Source organism: Triturus cristatus, chromosome 12 (assembly GCF_964204655.1).
Source record: "Triturus cristatus chromosome 12, aTriCri1.1, whole genome shotgun sequence".
In the NCBI taxonomy this organism is placed as follows: domain Eukaryota; kingdom Metazoa; phylum Chordata; class Amphibia; order Caudata; family Salamandridae; genus Triturus; species Triturus cristatus.
Genome location: NC_140595.1, coordinates 401908397 through 401928513, shown reverse-complemented (window position 1 = coordinate 401928513; position 20117 = coordinate 401908397). Strand labels below are relative to the sequence as shown.

The 20117-nt window shown below is 39.7% G+C and overlaps 1 protein-coding gene across 1 annotated transcript in view; it reads left to right on the top strand.

The window, feature by feature from the left end:
- The window catches only part of LOC146776022 (uncharacterized), a 195581-nt gene that overhangs the window by 66735 nt on the left and 108729 nt on the right, over positions 1 to 20117 (top strand). The window contains exons 50-64 of the mRNA XM_085638333.1: positions 27 to 148; positions 1407 to 1528; positions 2788 to 2909; positions 4168 to 4289; positions 5549 to 5670; positions 6929 to 7050; positions 8310 to 8431; positions 9618 to 9739; positions 10926 to 11048; positions 12310 to 12424; positions 13684 to 13805; positions 15066 to 15181; positions 16441 to 16563; positions 17824 to 17944; positions 19204 to 19326. The gene's annotated coding sequence lies outside the window, so the exon portion shown is untranslated. The remainder of the gene's footprint in view (positions 1 to 26; positions 149 to 1406; positions 1529 to 2787; positions 2910 to 4167; positions 4290 to 5548; positions 5671 to 6928; positions 7051 to 8309; positions 8432 to 9617; positions 9740 to 10925; positions 11049 to 12309; positions 12425 to 13683; positions 13806 to 15065; positions 15182 to 16440; positions 16564 to 17823; positions 17945 to 19203; positions 19327 to 20117) is intronic.

Here is a 20117-nt window from a genome sequence, read left to right as displayed (position 1 = left end):
CTAACAGTGGACTTTTCCATCTGCAGATTATACTGAATGACCACCAGTGGCAGTGTTTGCCAACCGAGTTTCTCTGCATTGCCGAGACTGAAGAAAAAAAAAAAAAAGAAGTCTTCCGGCAAACGGCATCATTTTACCAATTTATATGGTAAGCAAAACTCACAATCATTCCTTTAAGCTTTAAAAAGACGTTCACAGCATCAGAATGTCCTCACTACCTTATAGTCGGAGTCTGTGCCTGAATACAATTTGTCAAGATGGAAGTAATATGAATCACGTTGTGTTGGTCATGATAGTTAATAAAAGACTGACTGCCTCCAACGCTACTAAAGCCTGCTTTTATATTCTGGTGCTAGCAATGTTCCATTTGAGGAAATTGCTGCCTTTGAGGCTGAAATGCACTATCTCACTTTAGAACGATAGTGCTACGTTCTGAAGGAAGGAAGCTTATGTAGCCTCTTCCCCTGCACTCTGTGTGTTGGACTCTGATACTCAAGATGGATTGTTGTTAATGATAATCTCCTTTTTTGTATCCATCTCCATCCCACTTTCAAAAAGGCTCCAGTGCATTGAGTGGTTCATAGTCTTTTACCATTCCCCGTCCTATTTGGCTTGTAGTCATGAATACAGATGTCTGATCTCTCATCCTCCTGTGTGGTCAGCTTCCACAAGGACAATTGGTCCAGTGCCGCTCTGACATCATAAAGCTAAAGCAAGATGTTGTCTGACATGAGGGACACTTTGTTGCCTAGCAAGCTTACATCATAAAGCGAAAGCAAGATGTTGTCTGACATGAAGGCCACTCGGTTACCTAGCAAGCAGTAGGATACATTTTTCTTGGTAATGAAATGAGTAGCAGGATAGACAGGATGCCCAACTGAAAACTAAGAATGGTAAGATGTAAGAAAGTATGGCATTTATTGAGACTTCTAAATGTGTATAAACGCAAGTTTGAGCACAGGAGTCTGACCTTCACTATTGCTGAACTGGTAGCAATTGGCTAAAATGAAGATGGTAATTATGCTATTCATAGTTTTTATTATTCCCATTAAGTGTAGCAAACCCCCCTCTCAACTTATCAGCTGGCTTACTTGCTACTGGCATAACATATCCTAAACCAAATGAAGTGAGAAGGGTACGCTGCCACTTGGATGGCAAACAGATCTATTTACCTACGTCCTAATGTACGTGCTACAGTTGTTTAGAGACTGTTAGCAAATGAGACATGGGTGCAGAGAAGTATAGGAGGTTAAAAACACAAATTGAGATTTTATTTTCTAATGAGCTGTTGATTTTCACAATAATACAGTCTCCACAGTATTGATCTGTTTACCCTTTATAAAAATCAAGATTTTTTTTCTATTGCTTAATGTAAATGTGCTAACAGTGGACTTTTCCATCTGCAGATTATACTGAATGACCACCAGTGGCAGTGTTTGCCAACCGAGTTTCTCTGCATTGCCGAGACTGAAGAAAAAAAAAAAAAAGAAGTCTTCCGGCAAACGGCATCATTTTACCAATTTATATGGTAAGCAAATCTCACAATCATTCCTTTAAGCTTTAAAAAGACGTTCACAGCATCAGAATGTCCTCACTACCTTATAGTCGGAGTCTGTGCCTGAATACAATTTGTCAAGATGGAAGTAATATGAATCACGTTGTGTTGGTCATGATAGTTAATAAAAGACTGACTGCCTCCAACGCTACTAAAGCCTGCTTTTATATTCTGGTGCTAGCAATGTTCCATTTGAGGAAATTGCTGCCTTTGAGGCTGAAATGCACTATCTCACTTTAGAACGATAGTGCTACGTTCTGAAGAAAGGAAGCTTATGTAGCCTCTTCCCCTGCACTCGGTGTGTTGGACTCTGATACTCAAGATGGATTGTTGTTAATGATAATCTCCTTTTTTGTGTCCATCTCCATCCCACTTTCAAAAAGGCTCCAGTGCATTGAGTGGTTCATAGTCTTTTACCATTCCCCCTCCTATTTGCCTTGTAGTCATGAATACAGATGTCTGATCTCTCATCCTCCTGTGTGGTCAGCTTCCACAAGGACAATTGGTCCAGTGCCGCTCTGACATCATAAAGCTAAAGCAAGATGTTGTCTGACATGAGGGACACTCTGTTGCCTAGCAAGCTTACATCATAAAGCGAAAGCAAGATGTTGTCTGACATGAAGGCCACTCGGTTACCTAGCAAGCAGTAGGATACATTTTTCTTGGTAATGAAATGAGTAGCAGGCTAGACAGGATGCCCAACTGAAAACTAAGAATGGTAAGATGTAAGAAAGTATGGCATTTATTGAGACTTCTAAATGTGTATAAACGCAAGTTTGAGCACAGGAGTCTGACCTTCACTATTGCTGAACTGGTAGCAATTGGCTAAAATGAAGATGGTAATTATGCTATTCATAGTTTTTATTATTCCCATTAAGTGTAGCAAACCCCCCCTCTCAACTTATCAGCTGGCTTACTTGCTACTGGCATAACATATCCTAAACCAAATGAAGTGAGAAGGGTACGCTGCCACTTGGATGGCAAACAGATCTATTTACCTACGTCCTAATGTACGTGCTACAGTTGTTTAGAGACTGTTAGCAAATGAGACATGGGTGCAGAGAAGTATAGGAGGTTAAAAACACAAATTGAGATTTTATTTTCTAATGAGCTGTTGATTTTCACAATAATACAGTCTCCACAGTATTGATCTGTTTACCCTTTATAAAAATCAAGATTTTTTTTCTATTGCTTAATGTAAATGTGCTAACAGTGGACTTTTCCATCTGCAGATTATACTGAATGACCACCAGTGGCAGTGTTTGCCAACCGAGTTTCTCTGCATTGCCGAGACTGAAGAAAAAAAAAAAAAAGAAGTCTTCCGGCAAACGGCATCATTTTACCAATTTATATGGTAAGCAAAACTCACAATCATTCCTTTAAGCTTTAAAAAGACGTTCACAGCATCAGAATGTCCTCACTACCTTATAGTCGGAGTCTGTGCCTGAATACAATTTGTCAAGATGGAAGTAATATGAATCACGTTGTGTTGGTCATGATAGTTAATAAAAGACTGACTGCCTCCAACGCTACTAAAGCCTGCTTTTATATTCTGGTGCTAGCAATGTTCCATTTGAGGAAATTGCTGCCTTTGAGGCTGAAATGCACTATCTCACTTTAGAACGATAGTGCTACGTTCTGAAGGAAGGAAGCTTATGTAGCCTCTTCCCCTGCACTCTGTGTGTTGGACTCTGATACTCAAGATGGATTGTTGTTAATGATAATCTCCTTTTTTGTATCCATCTCCATCCCACTTTCAAAAAGGCTCCAGTGCATTGAGTGGTTCATAGTCTTTTACCATTCCCCGTCCTATTTGGCTTGTAGTCATGAATACAGATGTCTGATCTCTCATCCTCCTGTGTGGTCAGCTTCCACAAGGACAATTGGTCCAGTGCCGCTCTGACATCATAAAGCTAAAGCAAGATGTTGTCTGACATGAGGGACACTTTGTTGCCTAGCAAGCTTACATCATAAAGCGAAAGCAAGATGTTGTCTGACATGAAGGCCACTCGGTTACCTAGCAAGCAGTAGGATACATTTTTCTTGGTAATGAAATGAGTAGCAGGATAGACAGGATGCCCAACTGAAAACTAAGAATGGTAAGATGTAAGAAAGTATGGCATTTATTGAGACTTCTAAATGTGTATAAACGCAAGTTTGAGCACAGGAGTCTGACCTTCACTATTGCTGAACTGGTAGCAATTGGCTAAAATGAAGATGGTAATTATGCTATTCATAGTTTTTATTATTCCCATTAAGTGTAGCAAACCCCCCTCTCAACTTATCAGCTGGCTTACTTGCTACTGGCATAACATATCCTAAACCAAATGAAGTGAGAAGGGTACGCTGCCACTTGGATGGCAAACAGATCTATTTACCTACGTCCTAATGTACGTGCTACAGTTGTTTAGAGACTGTTAGCAAATGAGACATGGGTGCAGAGAAGTATAGGAGGTTAAAAACACAAATTGAGATTTTATTTTCTAATGAGCTGTTGATTTTCACAATAATACAGTCTCCACAGTATTGATCTGTTTACCCTTTATAAAAATCAAGATTTTTTTTCTATTGCTTAATGTAAATGTGCTAACAGTGGACTTTTCCATCTGCAGATTATACTGAATGACCACCAGTGGCAGTGTTTGCCAACCGAGTTTCTCTGCATTGCCGAGACTGAAGAAAAAAAAAAAAAAGAAGTCTTCCGGCAAACGGCATCATTTTACCAATTTATATGGTAAGCAAATCTCACAATCATTCCTTTAAGCTTTAAAAAGACGTTCACAGCATCAGAATGTCCTCACTACCTTATAGTCGGAGTCTGTGCCTGAATACAATTTGTCAAGATGGAAGTAATATGAATCACGTTGTGTTGGTCATGATAGTTAATAAAAGACTGACTGCCTCCAACGCTACTAAAGCCTGCTTTTATATTCTGGTGCTAGCAATGTTCCATTTGAGGAAATTGCTGCCTTTGAGGCTGAAATGCACTATCTCACTTTAGAACGATAGTGCTACGTTCTGAAGAAAGGAAGCTTATGTAGCCTCTTCCCCTGCACTCGGTGTGTTGGACTCTGATACTCAAGATGGATTGTTGTTAATGATAATCTCCTTTTTTGTGTCCATCTCCATCCCACTTTCAAAAAGGCTCCAGTGCATTGAGTGGTTCATAGTCTTTTACCATTCCCCCTCCTATTTGCCTTGTAGTCATGAATACAGATGTCTGATCTCTCATCCTCCTGTGTGGTCAGCTTCCACAAGGACAATTGTTCCAGTGCCGCTCTGACATCATAAAGCTAAAGCAAGATGTTGTCTGACATGAGGGACACTCTGTTGCCTAGCAAGCTTACATCATAAAGCGAAAGCAAGATGTTGTCTGACATGAAGGCCACTCGGTTACCTAGCAAGCAGTAGGATACATTTTTCTTGGTAATGAAATGAGTAGCAGGCTAGACAGGATGCCCAACTGAAAACTAAGAATGGTAAGATGTAAGAAAGTATGGCATTTATTGAGACTTCTAAATGTGTATAAACGCAAGTTTGAGCACAGGAGTCTGACCTTCACTATTGCTGAACTGGTAGCAATTGGCTAAAATGAAGATGGTAATTATGCTATTCATAGTTTTTATTATTCCCATTAAGTGTAGCAAACCCCCCCTCTCAACTTATCAGCTGGCTTACTTGCTACTGGCATAACATATCCTAAACCAAATGAAGTGAGAAGGGTACGCTGCCACTTGGATGGCAAACAGATCTATTTACCTACGTCCTAATGTACGTGCTACAGTTGGTTAGAGACTGTTAGCAAATGAGACATGGGTGCAGAGAAGTATAGGAGGTTAAAAACACAAATTGAGATTTTATTTTCTAATGAGCTGTTGATTTTCACAATAATACAGTCTCCACAGTATTGATCTGTTTACCCTTTATAAAAATCAAGATTTTTTTTCTATTGCTTAATGTAAATGTGCTAACAGTGGACTTTTCCATCTGCAGATTATACTGAATGACCACCAGTGGCAGTGTTTGCCAACCGAGTTTCTCTGCATTGCCGAGACTGAAGAAAAAAAAAAAAAAGAAGTCTTCCGGCAAACGGCATCATTTTACCAATTTATATGGTAAGCAAAACTCACAATCATTCCTTTAAGCTTTAAAAAGACGTTCACAGCATCAGAATGTCCTCACTACCTTATAGTCGGAGTCTGTGCCTGAATACAATTTGTCAAGATGGAAGTAATATGAATCACGTTGTGTTGGTCATGATAGTTAATAAAAGACTGACTGCCTCCAACGCTACTAAAGCCTGCTTTTATATTCTGGTGCTAGCAATGTTCCATTTGAGGAAATTGCTGCCTTTGAGGCTGAAATGCACTATCTCACTTTAGAACGATAGTGCTACGTTCTGAAGGAAGGAAGCTTATGTAGCCTCTTCCCCTGCACTCTGTGTGTTGGACTCTGATACTCAAGATGGATTGTTGTTAATGATAATCTCCTTTTTTGTATCCATCTCCATCCCACTTTCAAAAAGGCTCCAGTGCATTGAGTGGTTCATAGTCTTTTACCATTCCCCGTCCTATTTGGCTTGTAGTCATGAATACAGATGTCTGATCTCTCATCCTCCTGTGTGGTCAGCTTCCACAAGGACAATTGGTCCAGTGCCGCTCTGACATCATAAAGCTAAAGCAAGATGTTGTCTGACATGAGGGACACTTTGTTGCCTAGCAAGCTTACATCATAAAGCGAAAGCAAGATGTTGTCTGACATGAAGGCCACTCGGTTACCTAGCAAGCAGTAGGATACATTTTTCTTGGTAATGAAATGAGTAGCAGGATAGACAGGATGCCCAACTGAAAACTAAGAATGGTAAGATGTAAGAAAGTATGGCATTTATTGAGACTTCTAAATGTGTATAAACGCAAGTTTGAGCACAGGAGTCTGACCTTCACTATTGCTGAACTGGTAGCAATTGGCTAAAATGAAGATGGTAATTATGCTATTCATAGTTTTTATTATTCCCATTAAGTGTAGCAAACCCCCCTCTCAACTTATCAGCTGGCTTACTTGCTACTGGCATAACATATCCTAAACCAAATGAAGTGAGAAGGGTACGCTGCCACTTGGATGGCAAACAGATCTATTTACCTACGTCCTAATGTACGTGCTACAGTTGTTTAGAGACTGTTAGCAAATGAGACATGGGTGCAGAGAAGTATAGGAGGTTAAAAACACAAATTGAGATTTTATTTTCTAATGAGCTGTTGATTTTCACAATAATACAGTCTCCACAGTATTGATCTGTTTACCCTTTATAAAAATCAAGATTTTTTTTCTATTGCTTAATGTAAATGTGCTAACAGTGGACTTTTCCATCTGCAGATTATACTGAATGACCACCAGTGGCAGTGTTTGCCAACCGAGTTTCTCTGCATTGCCGAGACTGAAGAAAAAAAAAAAAAAGAAGTCTTCCGGCAAACGGCATCATTTTACCAATTTATATGGTAAGCAAATCTCACAATCATTCCTTTAAGCTTTAAAAAGACGTTCACAGCATCAGAATGTCCTCACTACCTTATAGTCGGAGTCTGTGCCTGAATACAATTTGTCAAGATGGAAGTAATATGAATCACGTTGTGTTGGTCATGATAGTTAATAAAAGACTGACTGCCTCCAACGCTACTAAAGCCTGCTTTTATATTCTGGTGCTAGCAATGTTCCATTTGAGGAAATTGCTGCCTTTGAGGCTGAAATGCACTATCTCACTTTAGAACGATAGTGCTACGTTCTGAAGAAAGGAAGCTTATGTAGCCTCTTCCCCTGCACTCGGTGTGTTGGACTCTGATACTCAAGATGGATTGTTGTTAATGATAATCTCCTTTTTTGTGTCCATCTCCATCCCACTTTCAAAAAGGCTCCAGTGCATTGAGTGGTTCATAGTCTTTTACCATTCCCCCTCCTATTTGCCTTGTAGTCATGAATACAGATGTCTGATCTCTCATCCTCCTGTGTGGTCAGCTTCCACAAGGACAATTGGTCCAGTGCCGCTCTGACATCATAAAGCTAAAGCAAGATGTTGTCTGACATGAGGGACACTCTGTTGCCTAGCAAGCTTACATCATAAAGCGAAAGCAAGATGTTGTCTGACATGAAGGCCACTCGGTTACCTAGCAAGCAGTAGGATACATTTTTCTTGGTAATGAAATGAGTAGCAGGCTAGACAGGATGCCCAACTGAAAACTAAGAATGGTAAGATGTAAGAAAGTATGGCATTTATTGAGACTTCTAAATGTGTATAAACGCAAGTTTGAGCACAGGAGTCTGACCTTCACTATTGCTGAACTGGTAGCAATTGGCTAAAATGAAGATGGTAATTATGCTATTCATAGTTTTTATTATTCCCATTAAGTGTAGCAAACCCCCCCTCTCAACTTATCAGCTGGCTTACTTGCTACTGGCATAACATATCCTAAACCAAATGAAGTGAGAAGGGTACGCTGCCACTTGGATGGCAAACAGATCTATTTACCTACGTCCTAATGTACGTGCTACAGTTGTTTAGAGACTGTTAGCAAATGAGACATGGGTGCAGAGAAGTATAGGAGGTTAAAAACACAAATTGAGATTTTATTTTCTAATGAGCTGTTGATTTTCACAATAATACAGTCTCCACAGTATTGATCTGTTTACCCTTTATAAAAATCAAGATTTTTTTTCTATTGCTTAATGTAAATGTGCTAACAGTGGACTTTTCCATCTGCAGATTATACTGAATGACCACCAGTGGCAGTGTTTGCCACCCGAGTTTCTCTGCATTGCCGAGACTGAAGAAAAAAAAAAAAAAGAAGTCTTCCGGCAAACGGCATCATTTTACCATTTTATATGGTAAGCAAAACTCACAATCATTCCTTTAAGCTTTAAAAAGACGTTCACAGCATCAGAATGTCCTCACTACCTTATAGTCGGAGTCTGTGCCTGAATACAATTTGTCAAGATGGAAGTAATATGAATCACGTTGTGTTGGTCATGATAGTTAATAAAAGACTGACTGCCTCCAACGCTACTAAAGCCTGCTTTTATATTCTGGTGCTAGCAATGTTCCATTTGAGGAAATTGCTGCCTTTGAGGCTGAAATGCACTATCTCACTTTAGAACGATAGTGCTACGTTCTGAAGGAAGGAAGCTTATGTAGCCTCTTCCCCTGCACTCTGTGTGTTGGACTCTGATACTCAAGATGGATTGTTGTTAATGATAATCTCCTTTTTTGTATCCATCTCCATCCCACTTTCAAAAAGGCTCCAGTGCATTGAGTGGTTCATAGTCTTTTACCATTCCCCCTCCTATTTGCCTTGTAGTCATGAATACAGATGTCTGATCTCTCATCCTCCTGTGTGGTCAGCTTCCACAAGGACAATAGGTCCAGTGCCGCTCTGACATCATAAAGCTAAAGCAAGATGTTGTCTGACATGAAGGCCACTCGGTTACCTAGCAAGCAGTAGGATACATTTTCTTGGTAATGAAATGAGTAGCAGGATAGACAGGATGCCCAACTGAAAACTAAGATGAAAGAAAGTATGGCATTTATTGAGACTTCTAAATGTGTATAAACGCAAGTTTGAGCACAGGAGTCTGACCTTCACTATTGCTGAACTGGTAGCAATTGGCTAAAATGAAGATGGTAATTATGCTATTCATAGTTTTTATTATTCCCATTAAGTGTAGCAAACCCCCCCTCTCAACTTATCAGCTGGCTTACTTGCTACTGGCATAACATATCCTAAACCAAATGAAGTGAGAAGGGTACGCTGCCACTTGGATGGCAAACAGATCTATTTACCTACGTCCTAATGTACGTGCTACAGTTGTTTAGAGACTGTTAGCAAATGAGACATGGGTGCAGAGAAGTATAGGAGGTTAAAAACACAAATTGAGATTTTATTTTCTAATGAGCTGTTGATTTTCACAATAATACAGTCTCCACAGTATTGATCTGTTTACCCTTTATAAAAATCAAGATTTTTTTTCTATTGCTTAATGTAAATGTGCTAACAGTGGACTTTTCCATCTGCAGATTATACTGAATGACCACCAGTGGCAGTGTTTGCCAACCGAGTTTCTCTGCATTGCCGAGACTGAAGAAAAAAAAAAAAAAGAAGTCTTCCGGCAAACGGCATCATTTTACCAATTTATATGGTAAGCAAATCTCACAATCATTCCTTTAAGCTTTAAAAAGACGTTCACAGCATCAGAATGTCCTCACTACCTTATAGTCGGAGTCTGTGCCTGAATACAATTTGTCAAGATGGAAGTAATATGAATCACGTTGTGTTGGTCATGATAGTTAATAAAAGACTGACTGCCTCCAACGCTACTAAAGCCTGCTTTTATATTCTGGTGCTAGCAATGTTCCATTTGAGGAAATTGCTGCCTTTGAGGCTGAAATGCACTATCTCACTTTAGAACGATAGTGCTACGTTCTGAAGAAAGGAAGCTTATGTAGCCTCTTCCCCTGCACTCTGTGTGTTGGACTCTGATACTCAAGATGGATTGTTGTTAATGATAATCTCCTTTTTTGTGTCCATCTCCATCCCACTTTCAAAAAGGCTCCAGTGCATTGAGTGGTTCATAGTCTTTTACCATTCCCCCTCCTATTTGCCTTGTAGTCATGAATACAGATGTCTGATCTCTCATCCTCCTGTGTGGTCAGCTTCCACAAGGACAATAGGTCCAGTGCCGCTCTGACATCATAAAGCTAAAGCAAGATGTTGTCTGACATGAAGGCCACTCGGTTACCTAGCAAGCAGTAGGATACATTTTCTTGGTAATGAAATGAGTAGCAGGATAGACAGGATGCCCAACTGAAAACTAAGATGAAAGAAAGTATGGCATTTATTGAGACTTCTAAATGTGTATAAACGCAAGTTTGAGCACAGGAGTCTGACCTTCACTATTGCTGAACTGGTAGCAATTGGCTAAAATGAAGATGGTAATTATGCTATTCATAGTTTTTATTATTCCCATTAAGTGTAGCAAACCCCCCCTCTCAACTTATCAGCTGGCTTACTTGCTACTGGCATAACATATCCTAAACCAAATGAAGTGAGAAGGATACGCTGCCACTTGGATGGCAAACAGATCTATTTACCTACGTCCTAATGTACGTGCTACAGTTGTTTAGAGACTGTTAGCAAATGAGACATGGGTGCAGAGAAGTATAGGAGGTTAAAAACACAAATTGAGATTTTATTTTCTAATGAGCTGTTGATTTTCACAATAATACAGTCTCCACAGTATTGATCTGTTTACCCTTTATAAAAATCAAGATTTTTTTTCTATTGCTTAATGTAAATGTGCTAACAGTGGACTTTTCCATCTGCAGATTATACTGTATGACCACCAGTGGCAGTGTTTGCCAACCGAGTTTCTCTGCATTGCCGAGACTGAAGAAAAAAAAAAAACAAGAAGTCTTCCGGCAAACGGCATCATTTTACCAATTTATATGGTAAGCAAAACTCACAATCATTCCTTTAAGCTTTAAAAAGACGTTCACAGCATCAGAATGTCCTCACTACCTTATAGTCGGAGTCTGTGCCTGAATACAATTTGTCAAGATGGAAGTAATATGAATCACGTTGTGTTGGTCATGATAGTTAATAAAAGACTGACTGCCTCCAACGCTACTAAAGCCTGCTTTTATATTCTGGTGCTAGCAATGTTCCATTTGAGGAAATTGCTGCCTTTGAGGCTGAAATGCACTATCTCACTTTAGAACGATAGTGCTACGTTCTGAAGGAAGGAAGCTTATGTAGCCTCTTCCCCTGCACTCTGTGTGTTGGACTCTGATACTCAAGATGGATTGTTGTTAATGATAATCTCCTTTTTTGTATCCATCTCCATCCCACTTTCAAAAAGGCTCCAGTGCATTGAGTGGTTCATAGTCTTTTACCATTCCCCGTCCTATTTGGCTTGTAGTCATGAATACAGATGTCTGATCTCTCATCCTCCTGTGTGGTCAGCTTCCACAAGGACAATTGGTCCAGTGCCGCTCTGACATCATAAAGCTAAAGCAAGATGTTGTCTGACATGAGGGACACTTTGTTGCCTAGCAAGCTTACATCATAAAGCGAAAGCAAGATGTTGTCTGACATGAAGGCCACTCGGTTACCTAGCAAGCAGTAGGATACATTTTTCTTGGTAATGAAATGAGTAGCAGGATAGACAGGATGCCCAACTGAAAACTAAGAATGGTAAGATGTAAGAAAGTATGGCATTTATTGAGACTTCTAAATGTGTATAAACGCAAGTTTGAGCACAGGAGTCTGACCTTCACTATTGCTGAACTGGTAGCAATTGGCTAAAATGAAGATGGTAATTATGCTATTCATAGTTTTTATTATTCCCATTAAGTGTAGCAAACCCCCCCCCTCTCAACTTATCAGCTGTCTTACTTGCTACTGGCATAACATATCCTAAACCAAATGAAGTGAGAAGGGTACGCTGCCACTTGGATGGCAAACAGATCTATTTACCTACGTCCTAATGTACGTGCTACAGTTGTTTAGAGACTGTTAGCAAATGAGACATGGGTGCAGAGAAGTATAGGAGGTTAAAAACACAAATTGAGATTTTATTTTCTAATGAGCTGTTGATTTTCACAATAATACAGTCTCCACAGTATTGATCTGTTTACCCTTTATAAAAATCAAGATTTTTTTTCTATTGCCTAATGTAAATGTGCTAACAGTGGACTTTTCCATCTGCAGATTATACTGAATGACCACCAGTGGCAGTGTTTGCCAACCGAGTTTCTCTGCATTGCCGAGACTGAAGAAAAAAAGAAGTCTTCCGGCAAACGGCATCATTTTACCAATTTATATGGTAAGCAAAACTCACAATCATTCCTTTAAGCTTTAAAAAGACGTTCACAGCATCAGAATGTCCTCACTACCTTATAGTCGGAGTCTGTGCCTGAATACAATTTGTCAAGATGGAAGTAATATGAATCACGTTGTGTTGGTCATGATAGTTAATAAAAGACTGACTGCCTCCAACGCTACTAAAGCCTGCTTTTATATTCTGGTGCTAGCAATGTTCCATTTGATGAAATTGCTGCCTTTGAGGCTGAAATGCACTATCTCACTTTAGAACGATAGTGCTACGTTCTGAAGGAAGGAAGCTTATGTAGCCTCTTCCCCTGCACTCTGTGTGTTGGACTCTGATACTCAAGATGGATTGTTGTTAATGATAATCTCCTTTTTTGTATCCATCTCCATCCCACTTTCAAAAAGGCTCCAGTGCATTGAGTGGTTCATAGTCTTTTACCATTCCCCGTCCTATTTGGCTTGTAGTCATGAATACAGATGTCTGATCTCTCATCCTCCTGTGTGGTCATCTTCCACAAGGACAATTGGTCCAGTGCCGCTCTGACATCATAAAGCTAAAGCAAGATGTTGTCTGACATGAGGGACACTTTGTTGCCTAGCAAGCTTACATCATAAAGCGAAAGCAAGATGTTGTCTGACATGAAGGCCACTCGGTTACCTAGCAAGCAGTAGGATACATTTTTCTTGGTAATGAAATGAGTAGCAGGATAGACAGGATGCCCAACTGAAAACTAAGAATGGTAAGATGTAAGAAAGTATGGCATTTATTGAGACTTCTAAATGTGTATAAACGCAAGTTTGAGCACAGGAGTCTGACCTTCACTATTGCTGAACTGGTAGCAATTGGCTAAAATGAAGATGGTAATTATGCTATTCATAGTTTTTATTATTCCCATTAAGTGTAGCAAACCCCCCCTCTCAACTTATCAGCTGGCTTACTTGCTACTGGCATAACATATCCTAAACCAAATGAAGTGAGAAGGGTACGCTGCCACTTGGATGGCAAACAGATCTATTTACCTACGTCCTAATGTACGTGCTACAGTTGTTTAGAGACTGTTAGCAAATGAGACATGGGTGCAGAGAAGTATAGGAGGTTAAAAACACAAATTGAGATTTTATTTTCTAATGAGCTGTTGATTTTCACAATAATACAGTCTCCACAGTATTGATCTGTTTACCCTTTATAAAAATCAAGATTTTTTTTCTATTGCTTAATGTAAATGTGCTAACAGTGGACTTTTCCATCTGCAGATTATACTGAATGACCACCAGTGGCAGTGTTTGCCAACCGAGTTTCTCTGCATTGCCGAGACTGAAGAAAAAAAAAAAAAAGAAGTCTTCCGGCAAACGGCATCATTTTACCAATTTATATGGTAAGCAAAACTCACAATCATTCCTTTAAGCTTTAAAAAGACGTTCACAGCATCAGAATGTCCTCACTACCTTATAGTCGGAGTCTGTGCCTGAATACAATTTGTCAAGATGGAAGTAATATGAATCACGTTGTGTTGGTCATGATAGTTAATAAAAGACTGACTGCCTCCAACGCTACTAAAGCCTGCTTTTATATTCTGGTGCTAGCAATGTTCCATTTGAGGAAATTGCTGCCTTTGAGGCTGAAATGCACTATCTCACTTTAGAACGATAGTGCTACGTTCTGAAGGAAGGAAGCTTATGTAGCCTCTTCCCCTGCACTCTGTGTGTTGGACTCTGATACTCAAGATGGATTGTTGTTAATGATAATCTCCTTTTTTGTATCCATCTCCATCCCACTTTCAAAAAGGCTCCAGTGCATTGAGTGGTTCATAGTCTTTTACCATTCCCCGTCCTATTTGGCTTGTAGTCATGAATACAGATGTCTGATCTCTCATCCTCCTGTGTGGTCAGCTTCCACAAGGACAATTGGTCCAGTGCCGCTCTGACATCATAAAGCTAAAGCAAGATGTTGTCTGACATTAGGGACACTTTGTTGCCTAGCAAGCTTACATCATAAAGCGAAAGCAAGATGTTGTCTGACATGAAGGCCACTCGGTTACCTAGCAAGCAGTAGGATACATTTTCTTGGTAATGAAATGAGTAGCAGGATAGACAGGATGCCCAACTGAAAACTAAGAATGGTAAGATGTAAGAAAGTATGGCATTTATTGAGACTTCTAAATGTGTATAAACGCAAGTTTGAGCACAGGAGTCTGACCTTCACTATTGCTGAACTGGTAGCAATTGGCTAAAATGAAGATGGTAATTATGCTATTCATAGTTTTTATTATTCCCATTAAGTGTAGCAAACCCCCCCCCTCTCAACTTATCAGCTGTCTTACTTGCTACTGGCATAACATATCCTAAACCAAATGAAGTGAGAAGGGTACGCTGCCACTTGGATGGCAAACAGATCTATTTACCTACGTCCTAATGTACGTGCTACAGTTGTTTAGAGACTGTTAGCAAATGAGACATGGGTGCAGAGAAGTATAGGAGGTTAAAAACACAAATTGAGATTTTATTTTCTAATGAGCTGTTGATTTTCACAATAATACAGTCTCCACAGTATTGATCTGTTTACCCTTTATAAAAATAAAGATTTTTTTTCTATTGCCTAATGTAAATGTGCTAACAGTGGACTTTTCCATCTGCAGATTATACTGAATGACCACCAGTGGCAGTGTTTGCCAACCGAGTTTCTCTGCATTGCCGAGACTGAAGAAAAAAAAGAAGTCTTCCGGCAAACGGCATCATTTTACCAATTTATATGGTAAGCAAAACTCACAATCATTCCTTTAAGCTTTAAAAAGACGTTCACAGCATCAGAATGTCCTCACTACCTTATAGTCGGAGTCTGTGCCTGAATACAATTTGTCAAGATGGAAGTAATATGAATCACGTTGTGTTGGTCATGATAGTTAATAAAAGACTGACTGCCTCCAACGCTACTAAAGCCTGCTTTTATATTCTGGTGCTAGCAATGTTCCATTTGAGGAAATTGCTGCCTTTGAGGCTGAAATGCACTATCTCACTTTAGAACGATAGTGCTACGTTCTGAAGAAAGGAAGCTTATGTAGCCTCTTCCCCTGCACTCTGTGTGTTGGACTCGGATACTCAAGATGGATTGTTGTTAAAGATGATCTCCTTTTTTGTATCCATCTCCATCCCACTTTCAAAAAGGCTCCAGTGCATTGAGTGGTTCATAGTCTTTTACCATTCCCCGTCCTATTTGGCTTGTAGTCGTGAATACAGATGTCTGATCTCTCATCCTCCTGTGTGGTCAGCTTCCACAAGGACAATTGGTCCAGTGCCGCTCTGACATCATAAAGCTAAAGCAAGATGTTGTCTGACATGAGGGACACTTTGTTGCCTAGCAAGCTTACATCATAAAGCGAAAGCAAGATGTTGTCTGACATGAAGGCCACTCGGTTACCTAGCAAGCAGTAGGATACATTTTTCTTGGTAATGAAATGAGTAGCAGGATAGACAGGATGCCCAACTGAAAACTAAGAATGGTAAGATGTAAGAAAGTATGGCATTTATTGAGACTTCTAAATGTGTATAAACGCAAGTTTGAGCACAGGAGTCTGACCTTCACTATTGCTGAACTGGTAGCAATTGGCTAAAATGAAGATGGTAATTATGCTATTCATAGTTTTTATTATTCCCATTAAGTGTAGCAAACCCCCCCTCTCAACTTATCAGCTGGCTTACTTGCTACTGGCATAACATATCCTAAACCAAATGAAGTGAGAAGGGTACGCTGCCACTTGGATGGCAAACAGATCTATTTACCTACGTCCTAATGTACGTGCTACAGTTGTTTAGAGACTGTTAGCAAATGAGACATGGGTGCAGAGAAGTATAGGAGGTTAAAAACACAAATTGAGATTTTATTTTCTAATGAGCTGTTGATTTTCACAATAATACAGTCTCCACAGTATTGATCTGTTTACCCTTTATAAAAATCAAGATTTTTTTTCTATTGCTTAATGTAAATGTGCTAACAGTGGACTTTTCCATCTGCAGATTATACTGTATGACCACCAGTGGCAGTGTTTGCCAACCGAGTTTCTCTGCATTGCCGAGACTGAAGAAAAAAAAAAAACAAGAAGTCTTCCGGCAAACGGCATCATTTTACCAATTTATATGGTAAGCAAAACTCACAATCATTCCTTTAAGCTTTAAAAAGACGTTCACAGCATCAGAAGGTCCTCACTACCTTATAGTCGGAGTCTGTGCCTGAATACAATTTGTCAAGATGGAAGTAATATGAATCACGTTGTGTTGGTCATGATAGTTAATAAAAGACTGACTGCCTCCAACGCTACTAAAGCCTGCTTTTATATTCTGGTGCTAGCAATGTTCCATTTGAGGAAATTGCTGCCTTTGAGGCTGAAATGCACTATCTCACTTTAGAACGATAGTGCTACGTTCTGAAGGAAGGAAGCTTATGTAGCCTCTTCCCCTGCACTCTGTGTGTTGGACTCTGATACTCAAGATGGATTGTTGTTAATGATAATCTCCTTTTTTGTATCCATCTCCATCCCACTTTCAAAAAGGCTCCAGTGCATTGAGTGGTTCATAGTCTTTTACCATTCCCCGTCCTATTTGGCTTGTAGTCATGAATACAGATGTCTGATCTCTCATCCTCCTGTGTGGTCAGCTTCCACAAGGACAATTGGTCCAGTGCCGCTCTGACATCATAAAGCTAAAGCAAGATGTTGTCTGACATTAGGGACACTTTGTTGCCTAGCAAGCTTACATCATAAAGCAAAAGCAAGATGTTGTCTGACATGAAGGCCACTCGGTTACCTAGCAAGCAGTAGGATACATTTTTCTTGGTAATGAAATGAGTAGCAGGATAGACAGGATGCCCAACTGAAAACTAAGAATGGTAAGATGTAAGAAAGTATGGCATTTATTGAGACTTCTAAATGTGTATAAACGCAAGTTTGAGCACAGGAGTCTGACCTTCACTATTGCTGAACTGGTAGCAATTGGCTAAAATGAAGATGGTAATTATGCTATTCATAGTTTTTATTATTCCCATTAAGTGTAGCAAACCCCCCCCTCTCAACTTATCAGCTGGCTTACTTGCTACTGGCATAACATATCCTAAACCAAATGAAGTGAGAAGGGTACGCTGCCACTTGGATGGCAAACAGATCTATTTACCTACGTCCTAATGTACGTGCTACAGTTGTTTAGAGACTGTTAGCAAATGAGACATGGGTGCAGAGAAGTATAGGAGGTTAAAAACACAAATTGAGATTTTATTTTCTAATGAGCTGTTGATTTTCACAATAATACAGTCTCCACAGTATTGATCTGTTTACCCTTTATAAAAATCAAGATTTTTTTTCTATTGCTTAATGTAAATGTGCTAACAGTGGACTTTTCCATCTGCAGATTATACTGAATGACCACCAGTGGCAGTGTTTGCCAACCGAGTTTCTCTGCATTGCCGAGACTGAAGAAAAAAAAAAAAAGAAGTCTTCCGGCAAACGGCATCATTTTACCAATTTATATGGTAAGCAAAACTCACAATCATTCCTTTAAGCTTTAAAAAGACGTTCACAGCATCAGAATGTCCTCACTACCTTATAGTCGGAGTCTGTGCCTGAATACAATTTGTCAAGATGGAAGTAATATGAATCACGTTGTGTTGGTCATGATAGTTAATAAAAGACTGACTGCCTCCAACGCTACTAAAGCCTGCTTTTATATTCTGGTGCTAGCAATGTTCCATTTGAGGAAATTGCTGCCTTTGAGGCTGAAATGCACTATCTCACTTTAGAACGATAGTGCTACGTTCTGAAGAAAGGAAGCTTATGTAGCCTCTTCCCCTGCACTCTGTGTGTTGGACTCGGATACTCAAGATGGATTGTTGTTAAAGATGATCTCCTTTTTTGTATCCATCTCCATCCCACTTTCAAAAAGGCTCCAGTGCATTGAGTGGTTCATAGTCTTTTACCATTCCCCGTCCTATTTGGCTTGTAGTCGTGAATACAGATGTCTGATCTCTCATCCTCCTGTGTGGTCAGCTTCCACAAGGACAATTGGTCCAGTGCCGCTCTGACATCATAAAGCTAAAGCAAGATGTTGTCTGACATGAGGGACACTTTGTTGCCTAGCAAGCTTACATCATAAAGCGAAAGCAAGATGTTGTCTGACATGAAGGCCACTCGGTTACCTAGCAAGCAGTAGGATACATTTTTCTTGGTAATGAAATGAGTAGCAGGATAGACAGGATGCCCAACTGAAAACTAAGAATGGTAAGATGTAAGAAAGTATGGCATTTATTGAGACTTCTAAATGTGTATAAACGCAAGTTTGAGCACAGGAGTCTGACCTTCACTATTGCTGAACTGGTAGCAATTGGCTAAAATGAAGATGGTAATTATGCTATTCATAGTTTTTATTATTCCCATTAAGTGTAGCAAACCCCCCCTCTCAACTTATCAGCTGGCTTACTTGCTACTGGCATAACATATCCTAAACCAAATGAAGTGAGAAGGGTACGCTGCCACTTGGATGGCAAACAGATCTATTTACCTACGTCCTAATGTACGTGCTACAGTTGTTTAGAGACTGTTAGCAAATGAGACATGGGTGCAGAGAAGTATAGGAGGTTAAAAACACAAATTGAGATTTTATTTTCTAATGAGCTGTTGATTTTCACAATAATACAGTCTCCACAGTATTGATCTGTTTACCCTTTATAAAAATCAAGATTTTTTTTCTATTGCTTAATGTAAATGTGCTAACAGTGGACTTTTCCATCTGCAGATTATACTGTATGACCACCAGTGGCAGTGTTTGCCAACCGAGTTTCTCTGCATTGCCGAGACTGAAGAAAAAAAAAAAACAAGAAGTCTTCCGGCAAACGGCATCATTTTACCAATTTATATGGTAAGCAAAACTCACAATCATTCCTTTAAGCTTTAAAAAGACGTTCACAGCATCAGAATGTCCTCACTACCTTATAGTCGGAGTCTGTGCCTGAATACAATTTGTCAAGATGGAAGTAATATGAATCACGTTGTGTTGGTCATGATAGTTAATAAAAGACTGACTGCCTCCAACGCTACTAAAGCCTGCTTTTATATTCTGGTGCTAGCAATGTTCCATTTGAGGAAATTGCTGCCTTTGAGGCTGAAATGCACTATCTCACTTTAGAACGATAGTGCTACGTTCTGAAGGAAGGAAGCTTATGTAGCCTCTTCCCCTGCACTCTGTGTGTTGGACTCTGATACTCAAGATGGATTGTTGTTAATGATAATCTCCTTTTTTGTATCCATCTCCATCCCACTTTCAAAAAGGCTCCAGTGCATTGAGTGGTTCATAGTCTTTTACCATTCCCCGTCCTATTTGGCTTGTAGTCATGAATACAGATGTCTGATCTCTCATCCTCCTGTGTGGTCAGCTTCCACAAGGACAATTGGTCCAGTGCCGCTCTGACATCATAAAGCTAAAGCAAGATGTTGTCTGACATGAGGGACACTTTGTTGCCTAGCAAGCTTACATCATAAAGCAAAAGCAAGATGTTGTCTGACATGAAGGCCACTCGGTTACCTAGCAAGCAGTAGGATACATTTTTCTTGGTAATGAAATGAGTAGCAGGATAGACAGGATGCCCAACTGAAAACTAAGAATGGTAAGATGTAAGAAAGTATGGCATTTATTGAGACTTCTAAATGTGT